This window comes from Pyxicephalus adspersus, chromosome 1 (genome assembly GCF_032062135.1).
Source record: "Pyxicephalus adspersus chromosome 1, UCB_Pads_2.0, whole genome shotgun sequence".
In the NCBI taxonomy this organism is placed as follows: Eukaryota; Metazoa; Chordata; class Amphibia; order Anura; family Pyxicephalidae; genus Pyxicephalus; species Pyxicephalus adspersus.
The window spans coordinates 157,129,226-157,149,524 of NC_092858.1; the positions used below are offsets into that span (position 1 = coordinate 157,129,226).

The window sequence follows — 20,299 nt, forward strand, 5'->3', positions numbered from 1 at the left end:
AGAGTTCCCATATTTTCGGGCCACTGCCAATAAACTTCGTTGTACACTTTGTATTTATCAAACTGTATATCAAAATCATAATCTCATCAATTTTGTTAATACAACCACATTTATTGGCCCTTTCACTGCTTTTTGGCTTAATTGAAGAAGGAAATTGAACAATGGAAGTAGTTACATGGCTGCAGTCATGTTCCATCAAGACAGCTTGTTTGGTTTCACCTTCAACTCATTTACTATTCTGCGTCTTTCGTAACTATGCCATGGGCTTCTTCCATCATGACGAATCTTAAAGGAAGCAACTGAACTCATCCCAGGATTACACCCCTTTTGTTGGTAAGATTGATGAGTTTAAAAGCATTTGAAAACTTTTGTTTAGATAGGCAGAATATACGACTGCCAAGTTGTATATTATTTCAATAAGCAGATTTGGCTGGGGTCTTTGTTTTAAGAACAAGGTCCTGATAGAAGATGGAGGGAGCAATGCAACTTTTGGCTTATTTACCTTACCCTTCTGATTTTAGCATCATTCTTTTGTGCTGTGACAACACAAAACCTCTTTAGTTTAGGATAGAATGGAGAAAGGTTAGAACCCACGTAAGATTTTTCTGCTGTATTGGGCTTTGTTACAGAGATTTAATCTCACTTCCTGTTCTAACCAGACAACTTACACAAGAAGGGATAAAAATCTGTAACACTAAAACAGCCAACAATAATAGAGTTTTTGGTATTTACCTATATAACTACATAGAAAAAAAAATACATTTTTCTTTATGTAAGTCAGCTTTAAGGGGAGGTTCAGACCTGCTTTGGGATCAAGTGATCCTGCACAGATCCCCATGGTTGGCACCTAGCCAGCCACTCCATTATTAACACCGCAGTGCTTGCTGTTGAAGAACCAGTGAGCAGCACTAGTACCATTCACTTCTGCCCCCATTCCTTTTTTTAGGCTGCTACTACCTTATTATTAATATTATTATTATTAATAATAATAAACAGGATTTATATAGCGCCAACATTTTATGCAGCACTGTACAATAAATAGAGGTTGCAAATGACAGACAAATACAAACAGTGACACAGAAGGAGAAGACCCTGGCCGAAAAGCTTACCATCTAGGAGACATGTAGCATCTCCACAGAGGCAGTGGTTCCCTGGCACAAGAAGTCAGTAAAGGGACAACAATCTCATGGCCAGTGTAAACATTTTCTTAGAGTAGTCAGCTGTATAAAAAAAGTTCAAAGATTTTTTTTTATGTATGGACTAGGTATGCTGAAGTTTATTAGACATGCTATTAGTATGCTTTAGTTGCCCACATCAATGGCCACCACACTGGGGGTCCATGGTAAATATCAAATAAAAAATTGTAGAGAGCAATGCCAAACCTTTGCTAATGTCAATATTTTTTGTTGTTGTTCAATAAATTGTTGTACTCTGCTATCAAATGGTTAGGTGCTGCTCTCTGAATTCTTTTATCCAATATTTGCCATGGACCCAATGTTTGCTCAGTGTTAGGAAACAAATCCAGGCTAGTTTCCTTTTTCATAGATAAATTCCAAAGCAGTTTAATATGAGGTATAATTCGATTTGATGTCTCTGTGCTGGTAAACTCGTTTCATCTCTATGGGAGACAGAATCTGCTGTATACACACAGCAAAAGTCAGCAGTGAGGCACTTTGACATGTGGAGAAGTTCATCTGTGTGCACTGTGCCTCAGTACTGACATTAACAGATGTCAAAATATATACTTGGAGTAAACCTATATCTGTGTATACCAAGGTTTTATATTGATATAATGTGCATATTGTAATCTCTGCTCTCACTAGTTTTATATTGGTGAATTATTTTTCTTTTACAAGTTTAGAAAATAAAACAAGGATTAGTAAAAAAAAGCTGGATGGCGGGTTTGGGTAGCCATCTGTAAGTTGAATTCAGACCATGACAGCTTCTTGGTACTCAAAAGCAGTAGTCTCCAATTACTTCTACAAGGCCATATATTCCTCTCTCATACCGGCAACCCTATCTAGTTGTTTTTACTGCATTATTACAAGTCCATTAGATAAAAAAGCAGTATTGGTTTTGAAGGAAACATCTAGAGTTTGCTAACCTACAACAATTAAAAAAAAAACCTCACCAAATCACTCTGGAAATGTAAGTAATAGTGTTTCTGTAGTGTATGATGAACATGGTGTGACCAGAAACGTTTCATTTTGCTTTAGGATATTATATGAACTTGAATATGGAAGGACAAGCAGTTGGCTGTGTATTATCATTTTTCATTGTCCGTTTAGTCTTTCCTCAAGTCATATGTCTACAGTCTGTAATGATAACAGTAATCAGAGATGGGTAAGGTAAAAGGGGCCAATCAGCTTTGATTAATAGCACACTAAATATTGCTGACAGGCACAACCAGGACAGCCAAACCTATATGGACAAATATGCATTGTACCCAGTGATCTGATATGGATGCTGGTATACTTCCAAAATTCCCAGTACTGTATATTGTAATTCATTAAAGTAATACATCCCTTGTGGAGAGCAAAACACGGTATGAAGCCAGTAAAGTTTTGTCTGTGTTTTTACCTAGTTGCTTGTTTAGTGTTTGAATAAAAGTAGAAGTAAACCCCAACGTTTTCTCTTTACACTTAAATAATATAGGCTGAGATGAAACCTACTTTCTGGGGTATTAAGTTTTTATTTTAAAATCAATACTATTTCTTGGTATCTTTCTGGAGATCACAATGCCTTTATGTTGTGTGTCTGTTGATAACAACATACAGCATCCTTCACAAAACATAAAAAACACTTTGTGAAAGAAAATGTATTTGCATTGTAATGTTACTGGGGAATGTTAATCACCGGTCTGGGTTTGCTGGCCCTTTAACACAGTCAATTTGTAAAGCCAAAAACCGTAATGTTAATAGGTGTTTTTATGGTCCAGGCTGCCCATTTGTTTTAACAACTCTGAATCAGAAGAAGAGAAATTGACAGTGGATGGTAAAGCGGGGGAATAAGGCGTACAATTTAAATAGGTTTGTGGGTATAACAGCATCGTGTTAATGCACAATAGCGAACCCTTGAACTCTGGTCAACTGGATTATATGGTTCAGTGTGTAAATACAAAGAACAATGTTCTGTGACACTAAGTGCTTTTTGCACTTTGTGGTTGTATCAAATATATGGGAACTCTATAACCTCTATTCTGACATCACGTTGCAGCAAGCAAAAAGTAAAACACTTTATACAAGTGCTCACATTCAGTACTTTTCAGGAGAATCACAACATGAAGCATTGTTATACAAATCATTAGCTCTCTAGCTTTGATGTTTTCTTGGGAATGAATGATTGTATTTTGCTTCTTTTTTAAAGCAATTACTGGAAAAAAAAAAGATTCTCTAGAGGTGCTTATTTGTGGAGTCAAATTGTTGCATGATTTAAATGAATAACACATTTATGTAACAATGAGATTGCATAGTACAGAAAAAAAAATAAAATCACAGTAGATGCATGCTGACCATTAAGATCTTAGGAGAATGTGGGATATTTTTTTCATCTTGTTCTGTGCAGATACAAAAATGTATACATGTTGGATATCTCATTCAATACTTACTATGCACCTATTTTTGGTGAAGTTGCAATATTGTTTTTGCATGGAGTGGATCGAAATTACCGTAGAGAAAGACACACACACTCATATTTTCTTTGACACTTGGAAAGCTTTATTGTTACATCCTGCCACCAAACGAAGATTACCCCAGTGTTTTCAGCATACTTCTTGGTACCTAATGAGCATCATAGGCAGTAACCCTCCCATGCTTAACCTTCCAAATTGAGTTCCTTCCTCATAGGATATCACTTTTGTCCTTGAAATTGTCCAAAGATTTGGTCATGGTACTTTTAGTGCTTGTTTAGATTAAGTTGTACTTTATTTATTTTCGTCATTGCACTTTATTGTTCTGTTCTTGATATGATCCTTTATACTCAGGGGTGTAGTGGGGAGGGAATGGGCATGCTCACTCCTATTTTGCAGCCCTGGGGTGTGATTTATCAGGGGTCGCCAGAAAATTTTGGTGGACTGCAGCTCTGGCCGGTCCGGCCCCCTTGGGGTCAACATATATATATATGGAAAGTGAGACAGAGAGAGAGAGAGAGAGAATGCTGCATTTTGCATGTCTTTTGTATCTGTCTTTAGTGTCTTTAGTTCAGCTTTAAATTTAATAGTTTAATGCTTGAGGACAGTGGGCTTTACGTTTTATTTGAATAGTATGAAATCAGCTGCTCTCTTAATTCTTTGAAAAAAAAAAACATTGCCCTCCTTTTATGTACCTTTTAGTAGGTGATATTCTTTTCTTCCTGTGAGAGAGGGGGCATAAGCTTTGTTAGTGAATAAGCTTGGTTGATCAAGATCATTATCTGTATGTCTTCACATCTGTGGAGCTCTAAGAAAACCTCTTCGTACCTGGGTGTGGTTCCCAAGAAAAGAGAGTAGTCTTTTGTAGCAGAGACAAAGGAGCTTGCTTTATATTTAAACTTAAGAAGCGATAATCCTTTCTTTGGGAAGCATTTAGTTGGGACTTTAGTGAATTTCATGGAATCGTAGGAATGTCTCTAAATGCTTTTTAATGCATTTTCTCTTGTAAATTGTAGACGTTAATGATTGTCTTAAAACATTACATGCCAAAAAGTAAAGCTTTATTTTTTTAGAGCAGATTTAGGAATAAGTGGAAATGCTGCTCTGGGCTAAGAAACTTTAGGTGTAAGCTTTTTTGGAAGCTTTGTGAGCTGTGCTTTCCCATCCTTATATTAAATATTTTAAATGTAGGCCATTTGTCTATTCGGCACAAAACCACACTTATTTTTTTTTTTTACAAATTTCATATTTTTCTGCAATTGTAATAGTTTTGTCCATTTACAGAATTCTAGTAAATCTAGGCATCTGGGCCTTCTACTTTCTCTTCAAGTATGGCTCGGATTATTGCAAACTGGGGGCTGTCCAAAAACTTTCTAGTATTCAACTCCCAATGTTCTACATACAGTATGCACCCACACATTTACCTCTATGTATGTACAGTGCTTGCAGAATCTGTGGCCCATGAAGGACAGCCCATCTGTCAAGTGGTTAGACCTGTTTTCCAACAGTATAAACAGTGACATGATATATTGGTATTATTCTTGCTAACCACCATTACATTGCTTGTCAAACCACAAAGGCACTGTTTTTTAATAAATAATTTCAGTCTCGGTGACACAAGAAATAGTTGGTAATAAAAGGCAGGAAATGATCTAGGACGCTCCCGTCTTGTAAGTGTATTGACTGAAGAATAAAGGGTGACTGGAGGAAGGCTTTGTAAGGCCAAGCCAAAGTGATGTCACTAGTTCTGAGTCAGCTTAGTATTTCAATACCTTTGAAAAAACTATTTTCATCTCCTTTGCTGTTAAAGGATGACAGGTACGCTTGAGGACAAACCAAATATGCAGTAAAATGTCAGAATTAATACATTGCATCCCACCTGTGCTAGCTATGTAAAATGTAAAAGCAAACATTTGGTTGAAATGATAAAAAGTGATCAATAGTGGGAGAAATCAACTTTTATAAGGTTAACCAATCTGGGCTTTTAAATCTGACCCTCTGCAATTCTACTTCCACAATATTTTTTCTTTTCTTCTGGTTAGTAGTGTCAGAGGGTTCTTCCTACTCTGCCCTTGTTGCTTCATTGGTGACAGGAGTCACTTTTTGTTGGCTATGACAGGGGTCCCCAAGGATCCTTTTTTCAGGGTCCTTCACCCTTTAACGTTATGACATTTTGACACTTATGTCAAGATCAGCAGCCAGCAGGCCCGGGCGTTGCAGCGTCCTCTACAAAAAGAGGCGCTGTAAAGGTGGTCTCAGTAAGTGATGCATTTTTTTTAAGAAACGGGGTAAATTTGAGAGATTGGGAAGTTTTAGGGCAGTTTGGCCTGGAGATGGTCTTTGAATGTGGGTATCTGAGCACATATTTGTTCTTTGCTCAACTTATAAAGATGAACAGAAGTTTCTCTATTGGAAAAAAAACATAGATTTAAAGACTAACTTAGAAATAATGGAAAAACAAGATATAGTTTTAAAATGAGAAGTTGTTGAAACAAAATCAACATTTTTTTCCTCTTTCATTACAGTAGAAGAGCAGCTAATATTCAGTCCTGTCATCCTGAAATATTTCATGTCAGCTGCAACACCTCCACTATCATCTTGATCCACAACAAAGATTTTATACAGAAGAATAAGAGAAGCCTTAGTTTTCAATTCTGTATCATACTCCGGTGCTAAAAAATGCTATTAAAGGGGTGCTTTGTGGCTACTTTTAGCCATGTGTCTGACTGTTAAAGGCATGCGAACCCCATAATGAAAACAAAAGTTTAATAAGTTGTATAACAAACTATATTTGATGGCAGAAAGTTTATATTTTTTGTGTTTTATTTCAATTTTTGCTTAAGTATATTTGCACCTTGGCACAAACCCCTAGATTTTTTAGATTATTCAACTATTTATGAACATCTGCTGTAATCCGAAATGGCCTTTAGAAACGGCGCTGGCTGCCAGCTTTTCATAAACAATTAATATGTGCTGTTGCCTGCTTTCATCTTTCTATCTGTGATTGTGGGGGTGCCTGCCAGAGAGGCTTATGGTGTACACACAGAAGGAACTTATTGTAGCACCCAGGTAAAACAAACAGTTGTTGTAAGCTGTGTGTTTACATATAATGTAACAAAAACACAAAACTGCTGGATCTGCAATGCTAACCATAGACATTAAACAGTGTTTGTCAGATTTGGAAAAGATTTTATTTATAAAGGATTTTACCATCAACAGAAACAAACTCTTCTACCAGAAAACTTATCCATCATAAGGTATGCTATAGATGGTTGAAGATATCGGAATGGTGCTTCTGGGTGCAGGAAATGTGCTTGCAAATATTTAATGACATAAAGAATATCTAGAAATGGTATTTGTGCTTTAGGGGAAACTAAAGTTTGGCATTGGGCAAGGCTTTCATGCAAAAAAAAGACAGGCGATGTCCCTTCTGCAAGTTTCAGCTGTCTAGTAGCCAGGATGCCCAAACCATCCTCTGTGAGTGCACCCACAGGAACTTTCATGGCTCTGTATAGGAGTTATGTCATCCTGGCCCAGCCACTCAAGATGGCTAAAGATCAGAATGGGGAAGAGAAGGGAGAAGAATGGGAATAATGGGACAGATGGGTATACGCAGAGTTTAATTCCTCTTTAAGCAGTACCCTGCCATAGATATCTCAAACTTCAGTTCCTCCTAAAAACGTGTCAATGCACTTCTTGGAATAAACTGTACCTGGGTACACCTGTTCCTACATCCTCATATTCTGTACATCTGCTGTACAAGAGCACGGCTGCTGCCTGTGTAAATTTAAATTTGTAAATTTAGTAGATTATACAGAGGATTGCTAGAGAGGATAGAGGGGTATACTACTACTCAAGGTATATATATAAAAAAAAAAATAACACACCCCTGGCATGCTCCCTTTACACAGATCATAAAAAATGCAATAATTTAATGGGTAGATTGATATATTTTTATAATGAATGATTATTGAAAAAATTTACATTTGATTACGATTCTCAGCTATCATTGACACAAGATTAAAATTTTTCAACATGATTATATTTAATGTAAACAATGCCCTATACTAATTTACCTGCATTATCAATTATATACCCTAACACAATATGTAAACTTACCATCCATACAGCTAAAAGTAATTTTACTTTACTGTAAAATTAGCAGATAAAGCCAATAATTATCATCCTCACTGCCAACGTCTGAATGTGTTAATTGTTTCATTATCAAAATGTTAGATCCTCGGCAGATGGAATTCTATTAGAAACATGGAGGTGGAGAGCATCCCCTACCAATGCCAAAAAATGATCTGTCCAGAGCGCTTAATCATAGAGAACTGGAGTAATTAAGCAGAAGCTCATTTTGTAACCTAATTGAACAAATTTGGAATATTATGATTTGTTTAATAAGTAAATCAGTTTTGGATTGTCCACAGAGCATCTGCTACTTTTTTTCATCATTTTGCAACAAATTAATGCTTGTCGCATATTAGATTGCAACAATAATCTAAAAGTGGACCATTTTCAGCAATCGGACTAGAAACTGAAACACACTGTTATGCTCTGCATTAAGGTGTTATGTTGAGTTAGTATAGACAGTAAAATCACCTTTGCGGCCCCAGTGCATAGTATGGTTTATTTGAATTTAAAACCTATTATTGCTTATGGAGCTCAGTACAAAAGTCTGTAGTAAGGGCCTCCACTAAGTAAAAGGGCTTTTGGCTATACAAATGCTTTCTGTACATTGATACCTTGATATTCCATTTACTAGTTCAGATAACAATAACAACAAGACAACTCAATAAGGAACTTAGGAGACATGGCAAAGGTCCCAAATCTCTTGTTCCTTTTTGCTTAGCACTTCACATCTTTCCTTAGCCAGCTGTGATGAATATAATTACCATGCTTGGAAGTAAAGACATATTTGTTATGGCTGAAAGATAGTTTGGTGTGGTTGTAATGCAAATATGCTTGTTTTCTGTTTATATAAATAAGTTTAAAAATGTCCTTTAAATGTTTGATAAATATAAATTGGTTGACATGGAAAACACTTTAATCTTTGTACTTACACATGGGGTAACTGGAGAGATAAAGCTCTGAGCTCTTTAGTTTCCTTTCCAGATGCCAGGGCTGTGTGGAGTTGGACTGTTTTTTTTTTTAGGTATATCTGCCATAGACACGGTAGGTATTCCTTATTGTAAGTATCAATAGCAGTGTTTAAAGAAAATGGGTAGTATCTGGTACCAAATTATCACAAATCATGATAAGCTAGCAGGGAAAAAGGATGGTGCAAATGTGTGCCACTGCATAAGGCCCCCAGGACACTCTTCGGCCAATGGGGTCCCCCACAAGGGCCCCAAGTATAATAGATAACAATTTTAAATACTGAGATCTGAATCTTTACAAATATTCTCTGTTTGTGTCATTATGCCAGTCCCCTAATTGGAGTTTTGAAGGTCTTCATCCTAATGGTGAGTTAAAACATTTTTATACTCTGAATTTTTGAAATCCCCCCAAAAAAATATTTGCAGACTGGTTGGCCATTACAGATTATTTTTATGCTGCTCAGCCACAGATCATCATAACTTCAGATTTGTAAGAGGTCCTGGATTGCAGCCATTAAAAATGTTACATGTACAGCCAACACCATAAACAACTTCTGTACTGAAGTGTTGACTTTGCACTTTGGTTATTTGAGCTCCTAAACTGTAAGTAGAGAGGTGGGAAGGGTAAACATTTTTTTCGTAGATTTCAATTAACATGTCCATCTGGATGAAGTTGACAGCAATGTATTATTTAGTGTGAGATTTGGTTATTCAGACAGCCTCAGAATGTTCCATACATAAAGTCATAAACCTAAAATACCAAGCTGTAAAATCTAGCCAATGGCATCAGATGGAGGTGAAAATGGACTACTAAACAATGGCTTTTTCAAAGGCTTGGGGCTTGAACGTGTATTTTCTTGTTCCCAGAGCTGGCAGCACCACACAGTATAAAAGAGAGAACGGACATTAGCAATGGGAACAACCAAAACGTTAAAGCCATATACATATGCTCAATAATTAAGTAGCTCAGAACGATTGTTATTGAACGTTTCATGGCTACTGCTGAGCAGCCTGTTCTGTACTATAGAAAAGGGTGGGTGTTCTGTTCTAAAGAAAAGGCTGGGAGGGACCCTGCAGCAGAACTACAATAATCCTCATTAACTTTCAGTTGTTTATTGATCCATCACAGACAATCATGAATGATTATCTCCAGCAACAAAAAATATGGGGTCTACAAGGACTTTTACCTAAAACTTTGGATACAGTCAGGTTTTGATTGCTGGTTGTGTCCCTAATGAAAAAAGTTGCCCCTGACCTTCTGTCCTGTTATTGATGGGGTATCTTTCCAACGAATAAAGAGACAAAAGCAAAAACACGTTAGTATCATGAGGAGGAGTTAGGATTTATTTTAAGCATTTATTGCACTCTGTGACTAACCTAACAAAAGTACTGACTTTTCATTACCCAATCAACAGCTAAATTTGGTTAGAGTTGGGGTTTAAAAATCTCTATGCCACCAAAGAACCACCATTCACTTTTTACTGGGGAAAAGGGAATCAGGGGCAAGAAAGTTTTGGTTTGTAGCACTATAGTTATGAGGACGACTGATATCTCACCACCCAACCTGCTTGGTAAGACATCTGTTTGTCCATGGAAAGCAAACTCAGCCCATGCTTATTTTTAAATAAAGTGTGCTATTCGGATTGTCCGAGCGTTATCGTGTGGGTACAGTAATGACAACAAAAAATGGCTGGTGCTCCTGGTATTATGCATTAAAGAGCAGGACAGGTGGTAATCTGTCTTCTCTGAGCAGAGACAGCTGGTATTTTTCTTTGGCTGGAGCAGTGTTTTTCAGACTAGGCTTCCCTCCCAGCTGATGCTTTGCTTGTTAACATATTCAAAGGTATAAATTATTCTGGCTACCAATTTTCTGATAGTCTGGGCAGAGACCAGCATTGCTGTCTATTGAATATGCATGCTTCCATTTACATAGAAGATTGCTTTATGCTTTTGTTTGTTACATAAATTAAAAAAGGGGTTAAGGATATTACTGAAAGTAACATGGCTCAAAAATCTGTTCTTTATCAATGGTGGGGAAAGAACGCTAATTAGAATTGTGTTGTTAATTTAATAATACATGACTAATTTAAATTGATAATTCCATAAAAAATAGCTAAAATGTGAACTCACTCTAAAAATGAGTTTGTACTCAAATGAATAGTATGTGCTAATGGTGATAGACAAATAAAGACTTATTTACCTGTGGGGTTGTGCCAGGTTGTGATGGGTTATAATTGGAGGTTCCTATGTTTGAGTGCATGGCAGTGTCGGTGCAGAGTGCCCCAGGGTGCACTGGATTGTTGTGGAGTCAATGGAGATATCTGGTATTTTAAATGTCCCTTTGTTAGGGAGATTGGAATATGACTGAAATAGGGATATTAGATCTTTAGCTCCTCTGACAGTATGTGACATAATTATGGCCTCTGATGTTGAACATTACATTGGTGAAATACAAACATACATAATAATAACTGTCCATATGCAAACCTATTTCCTGTCTCTGCCATGTCTTTTAACAGAAATGATCGCACATTGCTCATATATATATATATATATATATATATATATTAATATATATATATATAGTAGAAGCCTTTAGTTTAGAGTTTACAGTTTATACCTGATGTTTTAAGACCGAAAGTACCAACATTGCTATGTTGCAGTAAATTTTAGTTGGTATATTGAAGCTTTAAGGTCCTAATAGATGAATTACATACCAGGTATCTGTTTGATAGTTTCTGAAGCTCTGAGGCCACCTTGGCCACCCTAGTGCTACTTTTCGACTTTCCTAACTTTAGATGTATAGAACTATAAAATAGTGTAACACTATAAAAGAAAGTAATTCAAAGCAAATTCCTTCTGGGGATTATTTCAAGTTATATACAAATTGCTACCTAAAAACGTTCTGAAATTTCTAGAGGCAAATCAAATTGCACACCAAGAAATAACAATTCCACACCTAACAGATTTCGGTTATAAAATAATGGATATTGTTTTGTATTCTATAAAACCTCATGAAGTCTATTTTAAATGTTCAAGTACCTGGATTTAACTCGGCATGAACATCTTGTAACAGCCTGTACAGCAATAGGATTAAAACTAACCTATTGCTTTTCTTTGGATGGGCCAAGCACAGGTTTGCCTTAAGACTATTTTGAATTATTTAAAACTGTTTTTATTCTTTTAGATTTAAATTCGTTTTTATATTTTTTCTTCTGTCAGTTTTTAACTTATGACCTCATTTATGTTTATACAACGCAGCCTATTTACCTGTGGATGAAGGTGCATCAATTTGCTCCAGTAAACCACATCCTTGCTGTATATACAGGGCATGTATCTCCCAGCATTACTTTGCAGAATACAGAGCAGGATGTGTGTACTCTTTCAACACTACAGAGATTTCTCTACATCAGCCGTGACCTGATACAATCTCCTACACATTTAACATTCTTACAGAAGATGTAATGGTTTGACACATATGCATAATGAGCCATACTGTTCCCCATGATTAAAATAGACCTTCAACTTATTGGAGTCTCCTTATATGTATGGGATTCATAATTGCCAATTTTCATGCAGTCTTAGCCCAGATTTTCTTTCTTGTGGTGGGGGAAATACCTGATCTGTATTTGCCATGCTGTGTAGTCTTTTTGTTGTCTTTGGATGTACTTGATCTCTTGGCCTGTAATTATGTGTGTGGTTTCACCAAGTTTATTTTGAGTTCCTTTTTTTTTTTTTGCTTACCCAACAGGAAATAGGCATTTTCCATTTAATTTTCAGTCGTGCATCAGCCCAGTTTTTAGGAAAAGTCTGGCTGTCCAAATGTTCCATTTAAAAGAAGAAAACGCACTTTCGTATTTAGCATGTCCAACTATTATGAAACTCATGTGTGCACATGTATATGTAACATACAAACACTTATATATTTCTCATCTGTCTCTCGTTTTGGAAGGACAGTTCCTCTTTTAGCATCCATCTTCCCCTCTTTCCTCTTACACGTCCCCACATTAAAATGTTTTTATTAAAGCTAAAGTTTAATCTTCCTATATTGTTTCATCACTGGTATCCCCTTCCTCACCACCACCCCAATAATGTGCTCATGAATTAAAAAAAAAAACATACCCTTTCTGTATTCATTACATAACTTAGATGTCATGTGTAATGTTATCAGAGATTTCTAAAATCCCCATGCACTTACTAAGCAATGACAAATGTTCCAAATGCACTCAGCAAGCTCATTACAGACCTTTACAGCTTTAGGGATTTTTCAAGAATCATTGGAAATCAACTAACAGATGCTTCTCAAATGCTTCCCATCACCTATATGAAGATTGAGGAGCATTTCCAGTTTTATGACAAGCATCAGTGTGTTTCTTCAGGTTTAACATCAGCCCAATACCCCTGCAACATTAAAATTACAACACAACAATGTACATACAAATATGTAACACAATAACACATAAAGCAAAGCAATAGACATTTGAAAAGGTCACCGAATGACTACTTTATACAGGCATGTCTATCTGTTTGTATGGATGTATTGTATGTGCATTTTATTTATTTATTCTTGTATTAAGTGTGTTAAGTGTTTAATAATGTATATTCATAATATGTACAACAGATATTTAATTATGTTTTAGAGAGATATTTGGAATTTAGCCACTAGAGGGAACTCATCATGGAGTATTGTAATTGTGTTAATTCTTTTAAAGTAAAACTAAACTTAAATGTTAACTTAATGGCTAGCTTTTATATTTTTACAATTTTTTAATGGTACACAGACTGCTTAAAGATGTTGGGAGTAGGAACCAGGTGCCAGAACAATTTACTTTGTGCACATGTGTGCAAGAAATATGTCATCTGTGGCTCACCAATGGTTGAAGAAAAAAAAGATGATCTACCCAAGAGTTGATGGTAGTGCATAGTGCCAGGGTACAGCAACTGTATTCAGATCTGATGTTGAGATATCAGCCATAGGAATTGTACAAGTTTTCAAATAGTTCGCTGAACTATAGGGGTTGATTTTCTAAAGAAGTTGTTCACTTTGCAAAAAGCTAATTTTATTACGTAAAGTGAATATGCACTTGCAAAGGGAACGGTATCTGCCCCTTTAATAAATTGTCCCTATTGACTTGCATTGTAGGTGGAAGCAGTAAAGCACTGACAAGCAGAACAAGAATCCTGTGTATTAAATAAGCAGTGCCACTGTGCACAAATGTCATTACACATTATACATAGAGGCTTTTAAACATTACCACATAATAATAGAATGATTTAAAGTAAACCCATCACTTTTACATGTTACACAAACCTCTGATCAATGCTCTCCGTAGCTGGTAAAACATATCTGAATGTCTGAATGAAAATATAATGTGTATTTTTTCACCTGCACAATGAATTGGGATACGTGTTGTAACCAGCAGCTCTATGTTGAGTGTGGGGAAAGTTGATATACAATACTGTTCTAGTAAATTGCACTTTCTGTGACAGGCTGGAATAAAGAGGATCAATTGAATCAGCCATGCTTTATGATTCTCCTATCCATCACCAGAGCTTAATATATTCAACGTTAATTGTTATCTCATAGTCGGCTCTAATCTTGGGCCGCAGCTCCTGACAGGAATCATCAGTTATCTGCGTTCCATTGTGCAAAATTGCTAATTCTCAACATGCTTTTTCTTCCACACTGGTTATGTTTAGCATCTCATTAGTTCTTCTGCAGTGACTTTTACTCAGGGTATTAGGAAAGTGAAGGGGTAATGAGAAAACTGATTGCACTGGACCCTCTGTGGCTTCTCCCATGAATGGCTGATGTCTGCATCCGCTTTGCCCGCACTGACTAATCAGTTTGTTATTTTCATGGATATGTGAACAGGGTGTCCTGAAATATTGGTTGTCCTCAGTCCTTGAAGATGTTAGCAGCAGCACGCAAAAGCTGATTGATTGATTAGAACGCTCACAGTAACGTTGAAAAAGTCTTACAATAGTGGGAAATAATGTCATCTGTATTGATTCTGAATCCGATTATATAATAAAGTGGGTCATGTTCCATGTTAGCCATTGATTAATGCAGAAAGTTCGGGATTTTGCCAGAATTTCTCCTTGTCTTCTAACTCCAACTAAACCCAAAATCAAACAAGGCAATTAGGTTGATTAGAATAAATTTAAAAAATTATTTCTGGAAGTGAATTTTACAAATGTAAGTGCACCCATCCACCAAGCCAGGACCTCTGAAGGTTAAGGTCTTAAGGTTCTACAGTTGCTCCTCGTCTACATTCTGTGGCTACAAGTCACATAGACACATGGTTTTCATTTTGATACAAGGATGCTGGAAAATGTAGTCTGGTCTTTTTTTTTCGATTTTAGCCATCTTATGGTCACATCTAACTGACCCTCTCACTGGCTGAATGGGGAGATTAGAGGAAATAGTTGCAATACTTTGTGCAAGCACAATTGGCCCATATAATGGATATTTTATCTTCCACTTTAATTAAATTTTTTCATCTAATAAGGGGTATTACTTACACCCCAAACTTTCTGCACATTCTGTGTAAAACCACTTCTCTATCTGCATTTTCTGCTTGCAATTCTTTTCAGAATTTAAACCCACATCCAGAAATCTATTAGTTTTCAAAAAGATTTACAAAAGTAGCCGAAAAAAACATCTAGTGCTGAAAAGTAGTAGCTTCAGAGCTATTTATCACTACTGGTTAATCTGTTGATTGGCAGAAGTTATAAGCTGGACAACCCCAATGGATCAGGCCTTTTAAAATTTTTAGAGTTCCAAGACCTAGAATTAGTAATGCAAAAAGTGAAGTCAGATCACCTGATCTGCATAACTGTTTTGGGTCATCGACTCAGGCATGGTATTAAAGCCAGAGGATTAGCATGATGTTTCTAAATGAGTTCAGCAATGGCAGCCCTTGTAGTTTTCTTTTTTTCAAGAAGTTACACAAGTTACTATAACAAAGGGATGTTTTGAAGTTTGCTCTCTTTAATTTCACTGTGTTTTCAGAAAGCCTTAAAGGTATAAACTCTTTACAAAATGTAATAGCCTTAGGAAATATGTTTGTAAGCATTATGTAGAAAATTAATCCTGATTTTTAGGTTTCTTATCAAGAAGAATTTCAGTGAAAGACAAAGAGCTCACCACAGAGGCAGTATCTTTAAGGAAGGAGAGGAGGGAAGGAGGTTGATTCTTGAAGGCAACTTAAATCTGAACTCTAGTTAAGTGCTTGTTTTTGTCCGGGGAGTTAGGATGCATTGTATCTCACTCCTAACTTCCCTGGTGTTTGGCATGCTGTGTTCTCATTTCCATGCTCTATATCAGTGTTTCTCAATTTTTTTTTTATCATGGGGGAACCCTTGAAATACCTATAAGGTTTTCAGGGAACCCCATCTATATTTACTATATCCTTAGTTCATATTATATAAGTGTAGTGGTCCACACTTCCTTTATTGCTTTTTACATTGTTGGCCAGTGGGAAGAATGCCAGATAACCTAAAGGATCATGGGTGTCAGCTAAACTGACCTGAAAGGTCCAAATGGCTCCTTGCTCAAGGAACCTCTAGCTGTGTCCGGGGAACCCTAGAGTTCCACGGACCCTGGATGAGAAACACTGCTCTAGGTTGTAAGTGTTCCCATAGCATCTTTACTTACCCCTGCAATGTAGAAGGTAACATCAGTGCCTATGTTTGCAGCACACTGTGCCTTAGAGAGAAGGCTGCAGGCAAACCGGTGGTACAAAGGAGGAGCTTGGTGGAACGATGGAATAGGATAAGACTTAAGTCTTCTTTTCACCATCCAAAATCAGGTTATGTTGTTATTTGTTGTAACAGGCCAATGACATTATGCATCATAACTACAAGAAGAAGAATATAGCAACTATTTAAACATTGTCTCTAATCTGCCGAAGTGCCAACAGAGCCTCCCAAGTACTTCCACTTCATACATAATCCACATTTAAGTATTTGTATATTCGCTTAAACAATTTGGGATTTTTAGGTATGCAAAATACATACAAATATGATAATGCCAAAATCAATTACAGACCTGGCCACTTGAGATTCAGTCTGTGCTTTGTGAGGCTCAGTATTTGTCTGAAGCTTCAGGATTGTTAAACTGCTGCAATTTAGCATATTAAACATTTTATATATAAGTTTTAAATCAGCACCCTTAAAAATAATTATCTCAGTGGTTGATGGGATTTTTTTGGTTTGTTTTTTTTAGTAGATTTGTAGAGAATGATGCATATCCAATGCATAAAATACATGAATTAACAATTGTATTTTAGTGTTCTAAAACTAGAAATAATTTTTTTTATCTTACTTTCCAGTAGTGTGTATAACAATCCCTGATGCAGGAACATTAAACTTTTTTTTTGTTCAGTCAGGCAGGATTTAAAACATATGTTTTGAGGTGTCTGTGTGTATAGAGTTACATAGCTGCAGAAAAAAAATAACATGTACACTTCCCAATGTGCAGAATAAAAAAAAAATAAATGAAAAAATGCACCTATTCTCAGTTTTAATTTTGTTGTCATTTGAAACTGTGCTAAAAAGACAAATGTGGTTTGGAATTAATATTGTGTGTTTAGGGGTGGGGGTTTAATGTGTTTTTTTCTCTTACATCTTTGCATTGGTTTTTGGTCAACATGGGTTTGATCAGAGAAATCACTAGAGGTTTGCGTCTAATAGGAAAGCTACAAAAAAGGAGGCTGTTCTAGAAGTTATAAATAGGACTTAGAAAAGTATCTGCTTAGCTTTAGCCAACACCGCTGAATGGGATTTTCACTGCACAGGAATGTTTGAAGGCAGACTGACTTCTCTGACTGTGTTGTAAAGCAGACTTGTGATTAGCGATATATGCCTTAATGAACCTCTGATATTTAGGTAAAACGGCTTAATAAGAAGGATTTATGCGGTAATGGTTTCCATCAGACCTGCCACAGCATTCCACTGTGCATCAAAGCTTCTTAATTGAGGCCTATAAAGTGAAGTCATTTGTTTAGCCTGCAGAGGTACAAATTATAAAAGACAAGAGAGAAATATAAAATTACTTTGTAGCAATATAAATATGTGTATATACGTGCTTCTGAAGCCATTTTTGTATAAAGTACAGGGCTGGGCCAAAGAATAGGCAGAAAATATGGCCACCTTGGGTGGTTCACCGGGTAATGGGATGCATAGAGGGCTGGAACTGCAAGTTCTGCTGTTTAAATAGTTTACCACTAATCGAGTGGGGCACAACTTGGTCTTTTAAAGTTGAATACTTTGCTCTAACACTAGTTGAGGGGGGTAGGACCCCTTTTACATTTTTAGTTTCCATTAAAATTATTCACTTTTTGAAAGCAGGACTGAAAGTGGGGGAAATTACAAACTTTTAAATTATCACTAGAGAAAAAACAGAAGACAAGCTGTTTAAATAGGTAAATTCTATTTAAGACAGCTTAATGCACACAATACTTCAATAGAATCATCATCTAAAAGAAATTATTGTCTTAATAAAAGTATTTATATTTGATATTATTACACATTTACTAATTGATAGTATGTCATTCTTTTATTTGTTTTATTTATCCATATTGGTCCCTTTTGTCTACTTCAACCATACTTCTGTATTCCCACTGTTTAGTAAGATAGTAAGATGGGAAAAAAATATGAAAAGTTAGAGTCATCTTAGAAATTCTACTACTTTTGCTTCAAAAATCCAATATAGAATTTCTGGGAGGCATTTTTAGGTTATCTTCATAGTGAGAGAAGTAAAGTTTCTCCATGACTGCATCACTGCTACTAAGATAATTTGCCTGAATCAGTCACACCACAGATGAATTCTAATGAATAACGCTAAAAATACATCTGCTAGTAAGAAAGGAGAGTGGCCAACATGTCTAAGTAATTACTGACATACCTATATTATACAGTATAGGTTCTGTGGCTAACTCATTCAACTAGTGTCTCACTAAGATTAAATGAGCCACATAACCTCTGCTATTCATGTGTGTCAGTAATTAAAGGGATGAGTTGGCAACCGTGTAGGGTATGCAGTCTACATTCAAACTGACTTTTACTGTGTGCCACCAGTTCTTTTGGCTGAGAGTCCTATTTCTTTCTTGCAATGAAAAACCCTGTCCCAGTCCTTTTAGGATATAACTAACTCAATACCTAAGCTCCATCTTTTTAGTATTATATCCATGCCTATTCCTATAGATCCCCTGGAAACTGTGTAGTAATATCATTAAGGGGCAGTTAGGGTTCAGGAGGCAAGATTCTTTTCTTGTGCTTTTGTCCCCCAGTTTCACAAATTTGTTAAAGGCTGGCCTACTTGGAAATTAGATCACCAATGAACTAATATACACCCAATCAACTAATATATAGTGGTCCTTAAACTTACTAAACCAAGGGCTAATTTACTATACTTTAGACTTTGGGGTGTATTCCATGGATAGTTGGAATAGAAAATACTCTAGGCTCAGTGGACTGTGTGTGTGTGTTGGTGAGTGATAAGAGTAAAATACCATCTAGTGGGTAGAGTGAACTTTATATATCAGTGATGGTAATGGAAAGAAAAGTCTCCCATCATTGGTGTCAGTAAAAAAATAGTTTGCCATCTTGGTGACAGTGGGCAGAACAGTCCACAGTCATTGGTTCCAGTGGTCCATCGACCAGATACAGGAAAACAAGGGGTCATACCTGGCCAACAGGCCATAGTTCACCCCTACTTGCTAAAGGCTGACATGATTATATTACTTATATCACCCAGTTTTCAGCAATTTATGTAATCACATCTAAAATGTCTTTTGAAAGAACCAAATTGTACATTGTTTGGAAAAGAGAAGTAAATAATATAAAAAAGACTCCATCTGTGTGTTGTATAGATTTCTGCACATAATTCATGTTATTTGTATATGCTGCCAGTGCTAATGCTAATGCTAATGTCTAATGCTTAGACAGTAACAGGCTTTATTGTCTGGCTTTCAAACCAAGCTGTGTTACAGTGTGCAGAGCTGACAGTTTAACTTGACATTAACACTATTTCTATTTACTTGGAGGTACTTCAGAAAGATGTCATTTCATTAATTATTTTATATGATGGCTTTATAGTCGGTTTCCTTTATCATGTTATATAAATAAAACATTACTGAACTATTATAGTCCACTGTTCTTCAGATTGAGATACAACTATGATTCACAATCATTCAGTCATGTGCAAAATGTGATTTTATTTTGAGTATTCACAAATACAAATTTAAATATAAACATAGAGTATCCGTATGCCCAAAGATAATGGGATACTCCCTATTGTACAGAAACAGTCTCTGCTCTGTTCAGCCCAGTTCCTCCTGACTTTGATCAAACTTCAGATTGGGTAGTGAGGAAAATGTGGCATGCTTCAGCTTTGCTTCGTTTCAATTATACAACACATAAGGCTAGTCTCCACTGGCTTCAGACAAGCTTCAAATATCCGCATGTGAAGCTCTTCAAACACGGGTTGTTTGAACGCACTGCCAAAGCTTTCCATTGAAGGCAAATGGGTAGACTCCATTGATGCTGCTTTTGCATTGGATTT

General features: G+C 36.3%; 1 protein-coding gene across 3 annotated transcripts in view; it reads left to right on the forward strand.

Moving 5' to 3' along the window:
* Positions 1 to 20,299, forward strand: part of ROBO1 (roundabout guidance receptor 1) — a 649,014-nt gene that overhangs the window by 472,063 nt on the left and 156,652 nt on the right. The window lies entirely within an intron of this gene.